A 14,779-nucleotide genomic window follows, 5' to 3' on the forward strand; every position below is an offset into this window, starting at 1 on the left:
CCGAGTCCAGCTGCGAATCTGCAGCTCCGTGGGGCTGCCCGCTGCCCGGGAGGGAGGAGTGTCAGGCTGTCCACTTGCCCGATGCTTTCCCTCGGCCCCCTCTGGGCATTTCGGGGCGCGGAGGCCTGGGAGGGGCGGGTCCCCACCTGGTGTTTTAATTGTCCCCAGGGGCTGTGATGGAAAAGCCTGGAGGCCGCAGGGTGAGGGCTCCAGTGAGGGGGCGGTGCAGGTGTTTTGGAGGGCAGAACGGGTGGCTGGACAGCAGTGCCACCCAGGTGGTACCCCACACCCCCTTCCACCCCGGAATCTGCCCAGGGTCCCTTGCGGGCTTCTGGAGCCAGGAATTCCCTTTTCTCCAGCCCTAATAGCAGTCAGATGGCGCAAGTGGAAAATCACAGCGCTCGCCCGGGGACTGGGCTGAGCGGGGAAATTGGCGGCCGTGGTGCCTGGTGTGTGCGCCGCGCGGGAGGATGAGTCAGCCTCCCCCAACCCCGGCGAGTCCCCACAGGGTCCTGGGGCACCCAGCCAAAGCCTGGGGGGCGGTGCAGGGGCCAGAGGGGTGGCCGTGAGGACGGGGGTGGTGAGCAGTGGCTTCCCAGGAGCCACCAGGGAAAGCTCCCTGCCCTGGACCAACTTTCTCATGGCCCAGGGAGCCTGAGGGAATTCTGAGCAATGTTTTCCCTGTGGGAGCACATGATGCCCAGATTGGGGTTGGGGGGTGCCTCTGTGGGCATCTTAAAGAGAAACCAGAAATAGAGCTTCCCCTGCACCTGCCCGGGAGCTGCAGCCCTCCTGTGCCGGGAGGAGCTCCATGTCCCTGGCCACATGCGAACCTCAGAAGGGGCTCAGATTGTTCCCTGCTGGGTCCAGCTGGCCTCCCGGGGCCTTTGTTTTTAGGGAGGGGTTGGGGGAGGGCTCGAGGATGCTGACGGTCACGGCCACGCCCGAGGCTGGGCTGGCAGCAGGCAGAGGTGGGGACCCTCCCCTCCTCTCCCAGGCCGGCCAGCTGGGGCCCAGCTGGGCTGCTTGTTTACGTGGGGAGGCCGGGGGAGGCCAGTCCAGGCAAGTTCCAAGTGTAATTGCATCTGGACTCTTAAAAGGAATTGTGTGAAGTGGGCAGCGGCTCTGAAGTCCACCGCCTTATTTGGTATGGAAATCGGTTTCTTTCAAAACTAATGAGAGGTGCTTGTAAATGGGAAAGCCATTCTTTGCTTGGGTTTGCTGCGTCCCATTGCCACCCACTGTCCTCTGGCCTGGAGGCCAGGCTTCTGCAGGGACATGGCTCCCATGGCTGCCTCCGATCTTGGGTGACCCTGGGACTCGGTTCCTCATCTGTCAGGTGGGAAGAATAATGACTCTCGGAGTAGCAGTGAGAAAGGAATCATGTCCCGGGTAAGAAAGCTCTTTGTGACCCCAGAAACACTGTGTCATTCATTCCCTCTCTCCCCTCACAAGGCTTAGGGTGACTTGGAGGGGGCCGGCCCAGTGTTGGCCCCGTGAGACACTGTCCCTGCACTTCCAACCCTCATGTTCTGTCCTCATGCCCTGAACAGCCACCACCCTGCCGTCAGTGGCCCTCCTCCACCCCTCCCAGGAGAAGGGAAGTTTATTTTTAGTGGTCCAGTGCCATGGGCCTCACAGGTGGACTCTGGTCTCACCCCCACCCCAGGCCCCCTACAAGGGTGCAGGCCAGGACCCTCCTCTGCTGGGCCCTCCTGTGGCCCCTCGTTGCCCAGCTGCTCCGAGTCGGACCCTCCGAGCCAGCAGGGAGGGCGCAGAGCCTCCCAGGCAGACCCGCACACACTGCAGAGTGCCTGCCGGGTACCGTGCACTGTGCTCTGGGCTGATACAGGCAGATGAGGTCTCTGCCCTCCCGGAGCTGCCATCAAGCTGGGAGGCAGACCAGAATCAGATGACCCAGACATACGTAAAACCACAGCTGAACAGAAGGCACCAGCATGCCAGGGAGATCAGGACGGCTTCCTGGAGGAGGTGATGAGGGAGCCTGTGGGGAAAGTTGGGCAGGAGCAACTCAGGTGAGAAGGGTAAGGAAGACATCCCCAGCAGAGGAAACTGCATGAGCAAAGGCCCTGAGGCAGGAGGCGTGCTTCACCAGTGAATGGGGGGCTGGATGAGGCCGGGGGGAGGCAGAGAGGGCAGAGACCTGGATGAGGCCCCCAAGTGGGCAGCTCTGACTGGCCCTTCCTGGCCCAGAATCTCGCCCTCTGTGTCCTGTTCTCACCTCAGGGGACAAGTGCAGTGAGGATGATGACAATTACATCTGCCTGTTGCTGTGTCCTCTGAGCCAGGGCTGCATAAATGGGATCGTTTTATCCTCACAGCATCGCCCATTTTACACCTTCATTCAACACACATTTACCGGGACTTTCCTGGTGGTCCAGTGGTTAAGACTCCGTGCTCCCAATGCAGTGGGCATGGGTTTGATCCCAGGTCGGGGAACGAAGATCCCGCTTGCTGCTCGGTGTGGTCAAAAAAAAAAAAAAAAAGTGTACAATTCAATGGTTTGAGTGTATTCAGAGAGTTGTGCAACCATGACCACCATCTAATTTTAGAATGTTGCTTTCACCGCCTAAAAGAACCCCATACTTATTGGCAGCCTCCGCAGCCCCTGGTCACTACTCATCTAATTTCTGTCTCTATGGATTTACCTGTTCCGGACATTTCACAGAAATGAAATCACACAGGTCTTCTGTGTCTTGATCCTTTCACTCAGCGTAAAGTTTTCAAGGTTCTTACATGTTGTGAATTCGCATATCAGCGCTGCGTTCCTTTTTACGGTGATAGGCTGGTTCTCTAGGGTCCAAAACCCCTTTCTCTTCTGCTTGGCTAAGGTCCTCCAGGAGACAAGGCAAATGTGTACATGGTCTGGGTGTCCCAGGTTAATTCCTGAGGCCATTTGGTTTCAACCCTTGAGATTAAAAAGGTCTCTCCAAGGTCTAGCCTGTTCTCCTGATGGGGAAGAGTGAGGAGGACACCTCCTCCAGCCAGGATGGAGCACCTGTGATGGAATGTGCATCTTACGAATCTCTGCAGAAGCCTACATTCTCCTTTGTCCTGCATGTGGAAGACTATTCATTTGTTCATTTATCCATCCATCCATCATCCATCCATCAATCCACCCATTATCCATCCATCCATAATCCGTCTTACATCCATCCATCCTTCATCCATCCATCCATCATGCATTTTACCTCCATCCTTTCATCCATCCATCCTTCCATCCATAATCCATCCAACATCCATTCATCCATCACCCATCCATCCATCCACCATCCATCCATCCGTCCGTCCATCCATCCGTCCATCTATCCATCCATTCTTACCTTCATTCAACACGTATTTACTGAACACCAACAAAGTTGGGGCTGGGGAAAGAATTGTGGAGGAATCAGACATGAAGGAAGAGAAGAACGGGTGATAAATAGAAACAAATGAACACAAGAATTCCAACCGGAATCAGTGCAGTGAGGATAATGAACAGGTGTGGTGATAGAAAATTATGTGGTAGCAGAAGAGAGGGTGTGATGTAGGTGGAATAATGGCTCCCTAAAGATGTTGAAATCCCAATCCCCAGATCCTGAGCCTATAGGAACTTATGTGGCAAAAGAGACTTTGCAGATGTGCTGAAGTTAAGGATCCTGAGAAGGAGAGATTATCCAGGGTTATCTGGGTGGGCCCTGTATAATCGCAATGGTCCTTACAAGAGGGAGGCAGGAGGGTCAGCGTGAGATGTGATGATGGAAGATGATCAGGAGATCAGTCAGGTGATGTGATGAGTGAAGAAAGAGGTTGGAGGGATGTGAAAAAGGGGCCATGGACTGAGGATGCAGTAACCTCTAGAAGCTGAAAAAGACAGGGAAATGGATTGTACCCTAGGGGCTCCAGCCCTGCCGACACCTTGAGTTTAGGCTTCTGATCTCTAGAACTACAAGAGAATAAATGTGTGGGGACTTCTCTGGCACTCCCGCTGCACGGGGCATGTGTTTGATCCCTGGTCGGGGAACTAAGTTCCCACATGCATGCCACACCGCAGCCAAAAAAAAAAAAAAAAAAAGAAAAGAGAGAGAATAAATGTGTGTTGACTTAAGCCACCAAGCTTGTGGGCATCGGGTACAGCAGCAACAGAAAAACTAAGAGTGGTAGATAAGCCTTTTCAGCAAGGCCAGGCTGAAAGCTCTTTCTGCTTGAGCTGAGGCCTGAGGAAGGAGAGGAGAGGCTCCAGATACCCACTGAGTCCACAGGAATAGTCCAGGATAAAAAACAGCAGGTGTAAAGGCCCTGAGGTAGGAAAGGATTTGGTGTGTTAGAAGAACAGAAAGGGGGACTTCCCTGGTGGTGCAGTGGTTGAGAATCCACCTGCCAATGCAGGGGACACGGGTTCAATCCCTGATCTGGGAGGATCTCACATGCCGCGGAGCAACTAAGCCCGTACGCCACAGCTACTGAGCCTGTGCTCTGCAGCCCGTGAGCCACAACTACTGAGCCCACGCCACAACTACTGAAGCCCGGGCGCTCTAGGGCCTGCATGCCGCAACTACTGAGCCCGCGTGCTGCAACTTCTGAGGCCTGCATGCCTAGAGCCCGTGCTCCACAACAAGAGAAGCCACCGCAATGAGAAGCCTGCGCACCATGATGAAGAGTAGCCCCCGCTCGCCGCAACTAGAGAAAGCCTGCGCACAGCAATGAAGACCCAATGCAGCCAAAAAATAAATTAAAAAATAAAAGAACAGAAAGGGAGGTAGGAGGGCAGTAATGGGAGGGTGTGTGTGATGAGGCTGGGGAGGTGGGCGGGGCCTCCAGCCCCTGCAAGCCCAGGGGCAGAGCCATCTCCTGGCGCCCGAGACGGGATGTCCCAGCAACAGGGCCTTGGCTGGTTTCCCATCTTCCTAGTTTGAGGCTCTCTGTCCGGCTTCCAATTCCTCACTTTCCTGCTGCTCAGACATTTTCCAGCCGTGTCCACTTCTCTCCCTCCCCACGGCCACTATGCTGGTGCGGGCCCGTTGTACCTCCCACCTGGACTCCTGGCTGCACCACGACCACTGCACTGTCCCTCTGTGCATTCTGCTCACTCATCAGACTCCTTAATGTGGGTCACTCAGCCAGTAGGGACCGCCAGCATCGTTGCCCCGCCGCCCTGCCCACCTTAAACTCCTCGGTCAGCCTTGACACCAGCTGTGGTCCGTCCCTGCTCCCTTCCCTTCACGTCTGCATCCTGGGACCAAATCCCAGTTATCACATCATTTGACCCGTGACCATTTCAGCATGGGATTGAAAAATAAGGAAACTTTTCAAAGGCCACATTTTCATTTTAGAAGTCCAACATGATCATTTCTAAAAGTCATGAACGATAATTCCTTAAAATCAACAAATATGCAGTGTCCATATTCATTTATTTATTGGTTTATTTACAGGATTGTGTGTGTGAATCAGGATCCAACTAGATGCACTGGTTGATATGCTTCTTTTCCCCTATTTTCAACTATAGGTTCCCCTGCAGCATCTCTCTCTGTCTCTGTCTCTGTCTCTCTCTCTCTGAGTTGGATCAGGAAACAGACACACCACACTATCAGGGAAATAAGGGGTTTCATACAGGAATGTGGGTGGGGCTGGGCCATGGAATTCTGGAAGACTGGAACCAGAGGATGGGAGAAGCAGTCACTAGCCTTCAGGATACTGGCCACTCACCCACTGGTGCCGGGGCAGAAGCTGGGGAAGTGCTGACCCAGTATCACTCAGAGAGGACATGGTGCAGCGGAAGACACTCCAGCCCAGCCCACTCCCCACCCCTTTAACTATTCTTAACTTCTTGGGGGGCTGCAAGTCATTTATGTGGGAGATGATCCCAGAAAGCACTACACAAAGATGGAGAAGTGAGGCAGAGAAGGAAGAAAACCCTGAGAGTTCACTCCTGCCTGGCTTTGAGAGGTCTGGTCCTCCGTCAGCTCACCAGCGCCCCAGCCTCCATCAGTGTGCTGTTGTGACAATTGCAAGACATAGGCAGGTACCCCAGGGAGGGTGGCTTGAGCGGGAGGAGACAGGCTGAGTCCAGTAGTTGGGGGGAGACTGGTGTAAACCCACTCCTGATCTGGGGGGACAGGAGGGAGGTAGGCAAGGGATGATGTTGCACTAGGCTCTGTGTTTCCACTGGGCCTGCCGTTGGTGCATGTGGACACATAAGATAAAAATATGCCTTGGAGGATTGGTTCAAGATGGCAGAGAAGAAGGACGTGCGCTCCCTCCCTCTTGCGAGAGCACCAGAATCACAACTGACTGCTGAACAATCATTGACAGGAAGACACTGGAACTCACCAGAAAAGATACCCCACATCCAAAGACAAAGGAGAAGCCACAATGAGACGGTAGGAGGGGCGCAATCACAATAAAATCAATCCCATAACTGCTGGGTGGGTGACTCACAAACTGGAGAACACTTATACCACAGAAGTCCACCCACTGGAGGGAAGGTTCTGAGCCCCACGTCAGGCTTCCCAACCTGGGGGTCCGGCAACGGGAGGAGGAATTCCTAGAGAATCAGACTTTGAAGGCTAGCGAGATGTGACTGCAGGACTTCAACAGGACTGGGGGAAACAGAGACTCCACTCTTGGAGGGCACACACAAAGTAGTGTGCGCATCGGGACTTGGGAAGGAGCAGTGACCCCATAGGAGACTGAACCAGACCTACCTGCTGGTGTTGGAGGGTCTCCTGCAGAGGGGGGGTGGGGTGGCTGTGTCTCACCGTGAGGACAAGGACACTGGCAGCAGAAGTTCTGGGAAGTACTCCTTGGCATGAGCCCTCTCAGAGTCCTCCATTAGCCCCACCAAAGAGCTGGGCAGGCTCCAGTGCTGAGTCGCCTCAGGACAAACAACCAGCAGGGAGGGAACCCAGCCCCACCCATCATCAGACAAGCAGATTAAGGTTTTACTGAGCTCTGCCCACCAGAGCAACACCCAGCTCTACCAACCACCAGTCCCTCCCATCAGGAAACTTGCACAAGCCTCTTAGATAGCCTCATCCACCAGAGGGCAGACAGCAGAAGCAAGAAGAACCACAATCCTGCAGCCTGTGGAACAAAAACCACATTCACAGAAAGATAGACAAGATGAAAAGGCAGAGAGCTATGTACCAGATGAAGGAACAAGATAAAACCCTAGAAAAACAACTAAATGAAGTGGAGATAGGCAACCTTCCAGAAAAAGAATTCAGAATAATGATAGTGAAGATGATCCAGAACCTCGGAAAAAGAATGGAGGCAAAGATCGAGGAGATGCAAGAAATGTTTAACAAAGATCTAGAAGAATTAAAGAACAAACAAACAGAGATGAACAATACAATAACTGAAATGAAAAATACACTAGAAGGAATCAATAGCAGAATAACTGAGGCAGAAGAACGGATAAGTGACCTGGAAGACAGAATGGTGGAATTCACTGCTGCGGAACAGAATAAAGAAAAAAGAATGAAAAGAAATGAAGACAGTCTAAGAGACCTCTGGGACAACATTAAACGCAACAACATTCACATTATAGGGGTCCCAGAAGGAGAAGAGAGAGAGAGAAAGGACCTGAGAAAATATTTGAAGAGATTATAGACAAAAACTTCCCTAACATGGGAAAGGAAATAGCCACCCAAGTCCAGGAAGCGCAGAGAGTCCTAGGCAGGATAAACCTAAGGAGAAACACACTGAGACACATAGTAATCAAACTGACAAAAATTAAAGACAAAGAAAAATTATTGAAAGCAGCAAGGGAAAAACGACAAATAACATACAAGGGAACTCCCATAAGGTTAACAGCTGATTTCTCAGCAGAAACTCAACAAGCCAGAAGGGAGTAGCATGATATACTTAAAGTGATGAAAGGGAGAACCTACAACCAAGATTACTCTACCCAGCAAGGATCTCATTCAAATTCGATGGAGAAATCAAAAGCTCTACAGACAAGCAAAAGCTAAGAGAACTCAGCACCACCAAACCAGCTCTACAACAAATGCTAAAGGAACTTCTCTAAGTGGGAAACACAAGAGAAGAAAAGGACTTACAAAAACAAACCCATAACAAATAAAAAAATGGTAATAGGAACATACATATTGATAATTACCTTAAATGGTGAATGGATTAAATGCTCCAACCAAAAGACACAGTCTCACTGAATGGATACAAAGACAAGACCTGTATATATGCTGTCTACAAGAGATCCACTTTAGACCTAGAGACACATACAGACTGAAAGTAAGGGGATGGAAAAAGATAGTCTGTACAAATGGAAATCAAAAGAAAGATGGAGTAGTAATACTCATATCAGATAAAATAGACTTTAAAATAAAGAATGTTACAAGAGACAAGGAAGGACACTACATAATGATCAAGGGATGAATCCAAGAAAAATATATAACAATTATAAATATATATGCACCCAACATAGGAGCACCTCAATACATAAGGCAACTGCTAACAGCTCTAAAAGAGGAAATTGACAGTAACACAATAATACTGGGGGACTTTAACACCTCACTTACACCAATGGACAGATCATCCAAACAGAAAATTAATAAAGAAACACAAGCTTTAAATGACACAATAGACCAGATAGATTTAATTGATATTTATAGGACATTCCATCCAGAAACAGCAGATGACACATTCTTCTCAAGTGCGCATGGAATATTTTCCAGGATAGATCATATCTTGGGTCACAAATCAAGACTTGGTAAATTTAAGAAAATTGAAATCATATCAAGTATCTTTTCTGACCACAATGCTGTGAGACTAGACATCAATTAAAGGAAAAAATCTGTAAAAAATACAAACTAGTGGAGACTGAACAATACATTACTAAATAACCAAGAGATCACTGAAGAAATCGAAGAGGAAATAAAAAAATACCTAGAAACAAATGACAATGAAAACATGATGATCCAAAACCTACGGGATGCAGCAAAAGGAGTTCTAAGAGGGAAGTTTATAGCAATACAAGCCTACCTCAAGAAACAAGAAAAATTTCAAATAAACAATCTAACCTGACACCTAAAGGAACTACAGAAAGAAGAACAAACAAAACCCAAAGTTAGTAGAAGGAAAAAAAATCATAAAGATCAGAGCAGAAATAAATGAAATAGAAAGAAAGAAAACAATAGCAAAGATCAATAAAACTAAAAGCTGGTTCTTTGAGAAGATAAACAAAATTGATAAACCGTTAGCCAGACTCATCAAGAAAAAGAGGGAGAGGACTCAAATCAATAAAATTAGAAATGAAAAAGGAGAAGTTACAACAGACAGCAGAGAAATACAAAGCATCATAAGAGACTACTACAAGCAACTCTATACCAATAAAATGGACAACCTGGAAGAAATGGACACATTTTTAGAAAGGTATAACCTTCCAAGACTGAAGCAGGAAGAAATAGAAAATATGAACGGACCAATCACAAGTAATGAAGCTGAAACTGTGATTAAAAATCTTCCAACAGGGCTTCCCTGGTGGCACAGTGGTTGGGAATCTGCCTGCCAATGCAGGCAACACGAGTTCAAGTCCTGGTCTGGGAAGATCTCACATGCCTCAGAGCAACTAAACCCACAACTGCTGAGCCTGCGCTCTAGAGCCTGCGAGCCGCATCTACTGAGCCCGTATGCCACAACTACTGAAGTCTGCGTGCCTAGAGCCTGAGCTCCACAACAAGAGAAGCCACCGCAATGAGAAGCCAGAGCACCACAATGAAGAGTAGCCCCCACTCGCAGCAACTAGAGAAAGCACGCACACAGCAACAAAGACACAATACAGCCAAAAAATAAATAAATTTATAAAATAAAAAAAGAAAAAGTTTCAAAAAATAAAAAATCTTCCAACAAACAAAAGTCCAGGACCAGATGGCTTCACACGTGAACTCTATCAAATATTTAGAGAAGAGTTAACACCCATCTTTCTCAAACTCTTCCTTAAAATTGCAGAGGAAGGAACACTCCCAAAGTCATTCTACGAGGCCACCATCACCGTGATACCAAAACCAGAAAAAGATACTACAAAAAAAGAAAATTACAGACCAATATCACTGATGAATAGAGATGCAAAAATCCTCAACAAAATACTAGCAAACAGAATCCAACAACACATTAAAAGGATCATACACCATGATCAAGTGGGATTTATCCCAGGGATGCAAGGATTCTTCAATATATGCAAATCAATCAATGTGATACACCATATTAACAAACTGAACAATAAAAATCATATGATCATCTCAATAGATGCAGAAAAAGCTTTTGACAAAATTCAACACCCATTTATGATAAAAACTCTCTAGAAAGTGGGCATAGAGGGAACCTACCTCAACATAATAAAGCCATGTACAACAAACCCACAGCCGACATCGTTCTCAATGGTGAAAAACTGAAAGCATTTCCTCTAAGATCAGGATCAAGACAAGGATGGCCACTCCCACCACTATTATTCAACATAGTTTTGGAAGCCCTAGCCACAGCAATCAGAGAAGAAAAAGAAATAAAAGTAAATACAAATTGGAAAAGAAGAAGTAAAACTGTCACTGTTTGCAGATGACATGATACTATACATAGAGAATCCTAAAGATGCCACCAGAAAACTACTAGAGCTAATCAATGAATTTGGTAAAGTTGCAGGATACAAAATTAATGCACAGAAATCTCTTGCATTCCCATACACTAATGATGAAAAATCTGAAAGAGAAATTAAGGAAACACTCCCACTTACCACTGCAACAAAAAGAATAAAATACCTAGGAATAAACCTACCTAGTGAGACAGAAGACCTGTATGCAGAAAACTATAAGACACTGATGAAAGAAAGTAAAGATGACACAAACAGATGGGGAGATATACCATGTTCTTGGATTGGAAGAATCAATATTGTGAAAAGGACTATACTACCCAAAGCAACCTACAGATTCAATGCAATCCCTATCAAATTACCAATGGCATTTTTTACAGAACTAGAGCAAAAAATCTTAAAATTTGTATGGAGACACAAAAGACCCCGAATAGCCAAACCAGTCTTGAGGGAATAAAATGGAGCTGGAAGAATCAGGCCACTGGACTTCAGACTATACTACAAAGCTACACTAATCAAGATAGTATGGTACTGGCACAAAAACAGAAATATAGATCAATGGAACAGGATAGAAAGCCCAGAGATAAACCCACATACCTATGGTCAACTAATCTATGACAAAGGAGGCAAGGATATACAATGGAGAAAAGACAGTCTCTTCAATAAGTGGTGCTGGGAGAACTGGACAGCTACATGTAAAAGAATGAAATTAGAACACTCCCTAACACCATACACAAAAATAAACTCAAAATGGATTAGAGACCTAAATGTAAGACTGGACACTATAAAACTCTTAGAGGAAAACATAGGAAGAACACTCTTTGACATAAATCACAGCAAGGTCTTTTTTGATCCACCTCCTAGAGCAATGGAAATAAAAATAAACAAATGGGACCTAATGAAACTTAAAATCTTTTGCACAGCAAAGGAAACTATAAACAAGATGAAAAGACAACCCTCAGAATGGGAGAAAATATTTGCAAATGAATCATCGGACAAAGGATTAATCTCCAAAATATATAAACAGCTCATGCAGCTCGATATTAAAAAAACAAACAACCCAATCCAAAAATGGGCAGAAGACCTAAATAGACATTTCTCCAAAGAAGACATACAGATGTCCGAGAAGCGCATGAAAAGCTGCTCAATATCACTAATCATTAGAGAAATGCAAATCAAAACTACAATGAGGTATTACCTCACACCAGTTAGAATGGGCAGCATCAGAAAATCTACAAACAACAAATGCTGGAGAGGGTGTGGAGAAAAGGGAACCCTCTTGCCCTGTTGGTGGGAATGTAAATTGATACAGCCACTCTGGAGAACAGTATGGAGGTTCCTTAAAAAAACTAAAAATAGAATTACCATATGACCCAGCAATCCCACTACTGGGCATATACCCAGAGAAAACCATGATTCAAAACGACATATGCACCCCAATGTTCACTGCAGCACTATTTACAATAGCCAGGTTATGGAATTAACCTAAATGCCCATCGACAGATGAATGGATAAAGAAGATGTGGTACATATATACAATGGGATATTACTCAGCCATAAATAGGAATGAAGTTGGGTCATTTGTAGAGACGTGGATGGATCTAGAGACCGTCACACAGAGTGAAGTAAGTCAGAAAGAGAAAAAACAAATATCGTATATTAATGCATGTATGTGGAACCTTAGAAAAATGGTACAGATGAACCGGTTTGCAGGGCAGAAATAGAGACACAGATGTAGAGAACAAACGTATGGACACCAAGGGGAGAAAGCGGCGGGTGTGGTGGTGGTGTGATGAATTGGGAGATTGGGATTGACATGTATACACTAATATGCATAAAATGGATAACTGATAAGAACCTGCTGTATGAAAAAATAAAATAAAATTCAAAACAAACAAACCAAAAACCCCAAAACAACAGCAACAACAAAATATGCCTTGATCCCCACATGAATTAGTCACAGTTTTCCATGAAACAAGTGCAAAATTGCAGAGTTGTTCTCCAGTCTGACTGCTCTGTTGTCTCCTGTTTATGGGAGGCCATGTTTCCTAAACTTTCTGGCAGAAGTAGCTGTTTTCCAGATAAAACTCAGAACTGTTTAGCCCCTCAGCTGTTGGAACTGGAATTTTCCCCCCGAGGCCCGGGCCAGCTGAACAGATTACACTGATTGGTATGTGCGTGTCTTTCCACTCATTTAAAAAAAAATTTTTTTTTTAAATTCCAGGATCTTTTCAAATAAATTGTGGTGAAATACACCTAGCAGAAAACTTGCCATTTTAACCATTTCTAGGTTCTTTGGCAATGAGTACATTCACATTGTTGTGCAACCATCACCAGCAACCATCTGCAAAACCCTTTATCTAGTGACGCTGAACATCTGTCCCCGTTAAACACTCCTCTTCCCCTCCCCCACCCCCTGGCAACCACCATCCTACTTTCCGTCTCTATCAATGTGACTCTTCTAGGGACCTCCTCTGAGTGGAATCACACAGTATTTGTCTCTTTGCGACTGGCTTATTTCACTGAGCATAATGCCCTCAAACTTCATCCGTATGGTAGCATGTGTCAGAATCTCCTTCCCTTTTAAGGCTGAATGGTATTCCATTGTACGGATGGACCACACTTTGTTTATGCATTCATCCGCTGATGGACAATTGGGTTGCTTCTGTGTGTGGGTTGCAAATCCCTCTTTGAGACCTTGCATTCAGTTCTTTTGGGGTTGTACCCAGAATCGCTGGATCTTATGGTTGTCCTCTTTCTAATTTTTTTGAGGAACCATCATACTGTTTTCATTCCCCATTTTACATTCCTATCAACAGTGCACAAAGGTTCCAGTTTCTCCATACCCTCAGCAACACCGGTTATTTTCTATACTTTTTTCACAGTAGCCATCCTAATGGGTGTGAGGGGGTCCCTTCACGTAACTTTTAAATAAAGAAAACAATATTATCTTTCTAGGAATGAAACTGGGTCATTTGTAGTGATGTGGATGAACCTAGAGTCTGTCATGCAGAGTGAAGTAAGTCGAAAAGAGAAAAACAAATATCATATATTATCACATGTGTGTGGAATCTAGAAAAATGGTACGGATGAACCCATTTCCAGCGCAGGAAAAGAGACGCAGATGTAGAGAATGGACTTGTGGACACAGTGGCGGGGAGGGGAGGGTGGGATGAACTGAGAGAGTAGCATTGACATATATACACTACCAAGTGTAAACTAGATAGCTAGTGGGAAGCAGCTGCATAGCACAGGGAGCTCAGCTCAGTGCTCTGTGATGACTTAGAGGGGTGGGAAGGAGACTCCAGAGGGAGGGGATATATGTATACATATAGCTGATTCACTTTGTCGTACAGCAGAAACGAACACAATGTTGTAAAGCAATCATACTCCAATGGAAAAAAAAGAACTAACAGAACTCCATTGTCCCCTGTTCAACCAAAGACACACTAATCCTCCCTCCAAAAACGGAGATGCATGGGACTTCCCTGGTAGTGCAGGGATTAAGAATCCGCCTGACAATGCAGGGGACATGGGTTTGAGCCCCGGTCCGGGAAGATCCCACATGCTACGGAGCAACTAAGCCCGTGTGCCACAGCTACTGAAGCCCACGTGCCTAGAGCCCCAGAGAATCTTCTGGACCCTGGGCATAGTCTCTCCACTGCATTCCCCCTCTGAACCAGGACCAGTCATGCCGGCGGGTACAATAACCCCCTTCTTCGTCTCTTGGTTCAGAGCCTAGGCCGTATCTTAGAAACAGCAAAGTATCATCACCCAGGCATTAAAAGGCCATCCCTTCATTCAACGATGCTTAGGACGATGGGGAACATGGTCAGGCCAAGGAGCCAGTGGGCTCAAGCCTGGTGATGCACCTTCATTTGTGGAGAAATGAGCTCCTTGGTGAGAAGCAGTGTTGTGGGGTTTAGTAATGACCAAGGAGATTCCGTATGTCCATGGGTGGTGGTTTTGGCAGAAGACTTCCAGGCAGGGAAGGCAAATTCATGTTCAGAGCAGTCATAACTCCAGAAAAATCGAATCACTGCCCCTTTCATGATGGAAGTGGTCCAGTGAAATCAATCCACAACCAGGTGGCTGGCTGTCCCCCGGGGAATGGTGTCTGCTGGGGGTCCCTGGGCTCACAGCAGTGACTGAGCTGGGTCAGCTTTGGAGTAGGGAAGC

The 14,779-nt window shown here is 46.8% G+C and overlaps 1 long non-coding RNA gene across 3 annotated transcripts; it reads right to left on the reverse strand.

The window, feature by feature from the left end:
* Positions 1-320: 320 nt before the first annotated feature.
* LOC141279421 (uncharacterized) lies at positions 321-6,921 on the reverse strand. 3 transcript variants are annotated; one of them, XR_012333637.1, is made up of 4 exons: positions 6,705-6,921; positions 2,670-3,019; positions 2,381-2,475; positions 321-2,005 (listed from the first exon to the last, which is right to left on the reverse strand). It is a non-coding gene; the product is annotated as an uncharacterized lncRNA (long non-coding RNA). The 3 variants fall into 3 exon arrangements; XR_012333636.1 differs by having other exon boundaries at positions 2,670-6,921; XR_012333638.1 differs by having other exon boundaries at positions 2,243-2,475; positions 2,670-6,921.
* Between the last annotated feature and the right edge of the window lie 7,858 nt (positions 6,922-14,779).

Source organism: Tursiops truncatus, chromosome 8, assembly GCF_011762595.2.
Source record: "Tursiops truncatus isolate mTurTru1 chromosome 8, mTurTru1.mat.Y, whole genome shotgun sequence".
Lineage (NCBI taxonomy): Eukaryota > Metazoa > Chordata > Mammalia > Artiodactyla > Delphinidae > Tursiops > Tursiops truncatus.